Below are 7,718 nucleotides of genomic sequence, written 5' to 3'. Positions count from 1 at the left end.
TACTTAGTGTTGTCTCACTGAATATTATTTTTGTCATTAATAGGTTTTATTATTTTTGGAACAACAAAGGCAAACATTTCAACTTAAACAAACGTCTTCATAAGCTTATCTGGATAAAAGCTACAAATAAAATGCCTGTGCATTTTCAGTATGAGCAACGAGAACATACCCACACGTGAGGGCTAGTGTTATAAATTTTAAAGGAAATCTCTAAGGAGTTTGCGGAAAATATTAAAGCCGGGAAAAGCTAGGTTCGCAGGTAACGTATTGTTCTCAGCGGGAATAGGAATCCGATTTCGTGCAATTTTAAACTTAATTCCGGCGCCACAAGTTATAGGTTGCATTGACATAATCGGAGGCGATAATAGAGTAGGCATTACATTTTTTGTTTGCTGAACGCGGTGTAGCTTCACTTTAGTTTAAACGGACGTCAAGAAACTCCTCTGGAGTTGCAGGTGTACATAGGCTACGGAGACTGCTTACCATCAGGCAGGCCGTATGCTTGTTTGCCACCGAGGTAGTATAAAAAGAAGTGTCAAGTAGCCTTACCACGACTGTCTTAATAATGTCAAACTGACATATTTAACTAACGTCTGCGTAACTTACTTTCTATACACCTCGCTCGCACTTATATGCGAGTATGAGCCAGACGCAGAGAAACGCACACTCTAGCGAATATGACAGTGTCAAACTGGTGAAAACCGTATTAGTTATGTCAAAGGTGTAAGAGACATGGTGTAGTTTTCAGTATTAAAGTTGACACTATTTTCACATTGCATATCGATAGACCGCCAACTTTTTCACATTTTTCTGATTATATTTTTTGTATGTACAGTCAAAAGATTTAATTTGTTACCCATTTCGTACCATGTCACAGTGACAATAGTATGAGGTCTCTAGCAACTTTCATGTCGTGTGTCACTGTGATAAGGTACAAAATGGGTCATAAATTAAATCTTTTGACTGTATGTAACCAACGACTAATATAATTAATAAGTATTGTTTTTGCGATGATATTACTTATCATTCGAAATAAGCTTGTAAGATTACTAAATCCTCCAAGGAAATGAGTTATAGCGACGAACGGTTTGGCCTAGTGGGTAGTGACACTAGTGATCCTGCCTAAGAAGTGGTCATGGGTTTGAGTCCCGGTAAGGGCATTTATTTGTTTTATGAGCACAGATATTTGTTCCCGAGTCTTGGTGTTTTCTATGTATATGTTTACATATTTACAAATATTATCATTGTCTGAGTGCCCACAACACAAGCCTTCTTGAGCTCACTGTGGAAATAAGTCAAATATGTATACGGATGTCCTATAATATTAAGGGTATTTATAATATAGTAGGTAAAGTGAAAAAAAAAAATATTTCATTATAAATGGAGTTTATTCATAAAGTGGCCACGTTCGCACTTTTGCAGCTGAGTGTACAATGTACATCTGTATAAAGTAATAAGCATGATTGTTATGTTTACAAATGTCGGGCACAGCAAAATAATCCTTCGTGTCTACAGGTTGTGCCCTCATTCACAATCTTTAACCAAATTGCTCGCCAAGCCCGCGAATAACACGTGGAAGCACGATTGCATGCATTTCAGTGCAGTTGCCTTGCAAGTAATTACAGTAGCGGGTAAGTGCTCCGTGAATGAAGCTGATACTAGTGCGAGGGCTTGCTGGGAAAATATCAATCTGTTTAATAAAGCACGTTTGATGTTTACATCAGAATAACATGAATATTTTGCCTTTACAAGTGTTTATATATAGACAAAGCGCGTGCCCGGTGGATAAAGCTTATAACTGTGCCTAGAAGGAATGTAAGAGGATCTTTTCATTTAATTAAATAGGTGGATTTTTTTGGTTAAGTTACCCGCTTCTTTCAAATCAATATAAAGTTGACACCTCCACTAGTTACACAGAGAGGTGGCATCAGTTAACATTATATTTTTTCACCAAAGTTGCTTTGTAAGTATCAAACATCATCAAACATTAAACACTTTTGCAGTAAGTAGGCCACAAGGGCACTTTCACATGTAATTTTTTTAAAGCAATACAAATATATATAAAAAACTATGATAAAAAAATACAAACGACAAATACTAAAAATCTTTAGAAATGTAAAAGTCTCTAAGTGTCAGAGATAAACTATTGTTAAAAAACGATCATTAAAATTATCCTTGGAAATGTAAAGGGTCTCCAAGACTTGCATTCTAATATAAATAATTAAAAAACAAGAAATTATATAAGACACACAGACAAGAACTATTCAGTTCTTGGTTCTCACAAGGGTCAAGGGTCTCACATTATTGCCACTCAAAAGTAAATTTACATTCTTATACAAAATTTAATATTTAATGCTGAAGTTAATATATACGAAAATAAAGTTACGTATATTATACGTAAATTGGTTACATAATGGACTCATGTTATTACCTATTGTGGCGGTGTAGGAAAAGGTTAAGATTCACATGCGCTCTCTCGGCCTAGCAAATGCGTAGTTGAGCTACACCAAAGTTGCACTCTGCATTTTCGCGGCGATTGAGTGCTTCCTTTATGCTCCATGCTCTTAAATGCGGGGCGTGTCGACGTCGATTTTCTTAAGTTGGCTTTTTAGCTACTTTCGAGTTTTTTTCGTTTAACTTTCATTATGGATAAATAATTATCAAGGCAAACCACATGGTTCTATGATTTGTAGCTGTTGCGAGTCTCAATACACCGTTAAAAAAAACATATATATAGATAATTAAGTATCGAACCTGATTACAAAATTTCACGTTAATCGATTAAAAAATGCAACGGACATGCGAAAGTATATTTACCTAAGCTGAAACGGAGAAGCGAAAGTAAATTTCGTTCGCGCTTTGCGCTTGGTCGGTCAATTAAATGTTTTATGATTACAAATAATTACAAATACATTCATTTATTTCCATTAATATTTACAACCAACGTTTGTCCTTATTTATGTTATTAGTAATGTTAATCAGGAATCTTGGTTGGTTTCAAGCCCATCGTATAGGGTAAATTACAATTTACATACTATTATGGTAAATTACTATTATGAATATGGCATATTATTTTAATTTGTACCTATACTTTTTTTTTTCTCATGCTCTGGAGGGTGAATGTTCTTCTTACAAGTGTGCATAAAGAGATACGTTTCTGCACTAGAGCATTTTACTTTCCAAGTACGATTCTTTTCATTTTTTACGATAAGCAATTGAAATTTGGTTTTAAATGGATTTGTTGTACAATTTCTATTCTGATATTCAACTCAAGATATGCTATAAAAATTAAACTTAGTCATGTTTTTAAAAATACACTGGTACTTTCCTCGTATACGAAATGAAAATTAGTTTTTAACTCGGGTAAAAGGCATCATTTCAGCCTCGGGCTATTGGCGTTCTCACTGCGTTTGAGCGCAGAACTACCTCGGCAGATATGAGTGCCTTTCATCCCATTAACAATCTACTATTTCATCATTGAGTATTCACTAATCACTTAAATCAGGCATATAAAAATAACTCATATAACACAGGCAACAAATAGCACAAGTAATTGTGATGTATACCAATTATAGTTCGTGTCATCCACGATGACGTGCAGATTTGTCAAATCTAAGCTTTAATAACCTAACAATATAAGTCAAGGTACGCGTCGTCGTGAATTACACGATCTATATCAATTTACGGTCAGTTGTATGTAGGTTGCAATTAAACCGTGCCTCATAATTCAATTGAAATGCGTGTATGGTGCGCACAATATAATGAGTCATTACGAGTACGTTAATCGCTCAATACGGCATATAATATGCAAGTCATTGACTCTTTCAATGGAATTTTGAATCAAGCGACATGAAAAAGAAAAGGAATTTAATATAATTCTAGCTAGGCGCATAAACTGAATTCGATATACGTAAATATTTATTAACATTTATTCGGCAGGGCCGACCTGGCATAGAACCGCCGCATAGTACAGGACAACATGGAAATCAATGAAAGAGGCATATGTGTTCAGCAGTGGACGCATATATGCTAAGAAGAAACATTTATTTACAATTTAATAATCTCAAAATCCTAATGGGGTTCCAGTGTGATTCAAAAATAAGGTTGTTCTTCATTGTTTTCGAACTGCTATAGTTATGAGGATCGTAAAAATTAAGTAAATAATTCAATTACACCCAAAATCAAGCTAAATTAGTTCAAGTTTGACTTTTCTCATTTCGCTTAACGACAGTTTGATGAACTCCTGACTGGGCCGAAATTTTATTTAAACCAGTATAAAATTATACTGCGGCAATCATCATTATGCATTCACAATTAACTTGCATATTGTGTTCTGTGATGATAAAACACAAACAAATAAAATATGACTTTTAAATGAATGGGCGGTTGCTAATTATGAAATGTTGAAACTGCTTTGACCAGAATAATTACGAATCTGTTATTTCGTATAATACGTATATTAATAGATGGTCTTGTAGAAATACGATCATCCATTCATCATAATTATTATGTCACGTACAAACGTGACAGCGTGATGATGACAGTCTCTTTCAACTGTGTGGTGTTTGTTAGTCATACTTAGTAAAAAAAGTGACACTTCCTTATTTTATCACGTCAACATTGTTGGCGACTGGCATGCCGACCTCTTTTGCAGTCCTTCAAATATATTTTCAAATAGATAGAAAGTATACATCTTCTAGTTTTTTGTGATTCCATGTCATATGTCTGCCGTTGCCACTGATAGGAATTGTGCCTAATAATTGTTGTGTCGATACTTATTAAAATAATTAATTTCTTAATACGTGTTTTTATCATCTCATATTACATCATACAGTCCACAGTCCACCGTTAGTTCTTCTTCTTCTTCCTCGCGTTGTCCCGGCATTTTGCCACGGCTCATGGGAGCCTGGGGTCCGCTTGACAACTAATCCCAAGATGTGGCATAGGCACTAGTTTTTACGAAAGCGACTGCCATCTGACCTTCCAACCCAGAGGATAAACTAGGCCTTGTTGGGATTAGTCCGGTTTCCTCACGATGTTTTCCTTCACCGAAAAGCGACTGGTAAATATCAAATGATATTTCGTACATAAATTCCGAAAAACTCATTGGTACGAGCCGGGGTTTGAACCCGCGACCTCCGGATTGCAAGTCGCACGCTCTTACCGCTAGGCCACCAGCACTTCCACCACACAGTCCACCGTTAGTTATCAAACATAAAAACATAATTCGCCTGTAGGGTTGCATTGCACGTTGTTTTTAGGCAGCTTGTAGTATCAGAGGGCCTGCCGCGAACCACGTTCGACGTGTTGCCTCTCTGTCGCACTAGTAAATTCGTACGTAAGCGTGACAGGGAGGCAACACGTCGAACGTGGTTCGCGGTAGGCTCCCTGGTTGCTTAGCCAACGAGCCAATCGTTGACGCTCCTTAGTGTAGCGTCCATTACTCTTCCATATTAATGCGACAGTGAAAGTTGCATGTTGTTCGTTGCGGATCGTTAACGATTGGCACGTTGACTATGCACCGAGATTGGCTACAACAAGCCCTCAAGACGCAGTTTTCACTATTGTTGTTATACATTTACTAGTATTGCCTTGCGATCAATAAATCCTGCTGTACATTTTTGCTGTTAAGGCATATTGCTTTAAATTTAATACTTAGTGTAACATTCATGTAAGCTATGTACTGACATGACAAATTGTACCATCTGTGTAATGTTCTAGAACAAAATAAATGATTTTAATTCTGATCGAGTAACATATTTTGTTTACAAGTACACCTAATAGTAAACCGAAACATATTATATGCATAATAGCAACAATTTTAAATTCAATACCTAAAGGAGAAGTTTCTATGTGCTGGTGTATATATATTATTGTAGCTGAAGCTACACACACACACACATGTTGTACACTGTCAATTAAATTGTCGTAACCTTTTCACCCCGTATCACCACCTCTCGTTGAGAGAGGTCGAGCACAGATAAATGTCAACTCACTCGAAGCAGCCCACTTGGGAAAGTGTGTACTTATGTTTCCGTCTTCATCGTACAGGAGACCGAATCCATAACAAAGCCATTATTTTCTACATATAGGCACTACGCCCAGCCAAAAAATGGCTTAGACACTTTATGAATAAATTCATTCATATTGTGTCCATGCAATTTTGCTGCGTCCTGAAAGATAGGAATATGATCTAAGCTACCAAAGAGGGGTTACATTCGGATGACGAATGCAGCGGCCTTGCATTCGCCATATTTTAATAGTTCCTGACTAAACGTCCTAATCGCGATAGTAGGGTAACGGCAGAACCGCAATTTATCAAGGAAGTAAGACAGTAAGATCACACGCGTCAATGCTGCTGCAATCGCCATCCCAATGTAACCTTTAAAAGTATGATCAGCATTTTTTATGGCTTTCTCCTCTTGTGGGTTTTGACAGGGGGAATTTTCCCAATGACGCGGTTTCAAGACCACGCACGATCAGAATATTTGTTTTGATTTGGTAAAAGGCCATCTCTGCCATCTTTGTACATATTTGAAATGGCTCTCTTTGTTCGCCTTAATGAAACTTATTTAAAAAAAAACAGTGATATGATAAGTTACAATGACCGTATTTCTAGACAGCGCAATCTACTGTTTTTGCCAAAAACTTGTCTCAAACAAACAGCTAGAAGTTCGTTTTATATGTGCATAAAAATATTTAACAGATTGCCAGCTGACATAAAAGACCTTCCAATCAACAAGTTTAAAAAAAAAATATTTTTATGGCTTTGTGACATGTGTTTTTATTCCATACATGAATACTTTGATTATGAAATTGAACAGTTATAGAAATTTGAAATTGCAATAAATCGCTGCATGATTTTTCTAATGTTAATAATTAATCTGACATGTTATTTTTAATATTTTCATGTTATTTTATGTTATAGTGCGACTATATCTACCTTAAATTTGCATGCTACACTAAGCAGAGTATGGTTGGACTAAAATATATTATTGTACACCTTTGTAAACCCATATTCAGCAAATAAATAAATACAAATACAAATACAAGGAATTGTTCTGGGTATCTAAAACAAAAAACATTTATTGTTATGGACATCACAGGCAACACAGGACATATGTACAGTTCATTAGAAAAAGAGCTGGACAGGCGACAGTTTTGACAGTTAGTAAGCATGCCAACATAAGGAGAAAACTATTAGCATTTGTGCCTAAACTTGACAAGAGACTGAAACGAGCTTGTTTACCACCAGCGGCAAATAGAAAAAAGCCGTAATAGTAGATAAAAGTTTCCAAAGTTCCACGCATAGTGCCTCCTGAAGGCAAATCTCCGGCCCCAGGGCGACGATCCATCTCAATAATTGGCCGCCGTCACTCGCGCCGATTTATTCCGAACCAGTTTACTGGATTTGTAGCTTTATCTTTTTAATGGCTTGTGTTACCAAGACAATGGTCTTGGTAAAATAAACTTAAGAATAGTTATAGTGCGGTAAGATTGGTAAATTTTTCGATTTAAGAGGCAACAGGAGTGGTCATTTCTCCGTACCAACGTACTCGACCTTTTTGAAGCTAGAGTAATGAATTTTTCAATACAGATTATTATTATTAACATCTGTGTCGGACTGTTTTGCTTTTTAGGGTTTCGTAGCCAAATGGCAAAAAACGGAACCCTTATGGATTCGTCATGTATGTCTGTCTGTCCGTCCGTATGTCACA

Source organism: Cydia pomonella, chromosome 3, assembly GCF_033807575.1.
Source record: "Cydia pomonella isolate Wapato2018A chromosome 3, ilCydPomo1, whole genome shotgun sequence".
In the NCBI taxonomy this organism is placed as follows: Eukaryota; Metazoa; Arthropoda; class Insecta; order Lepidoptera; family Tortricidae; genus Cydia; species Cydia pomonella.
Note: the sequence above shows the minus strand (reverse complement) of the source record.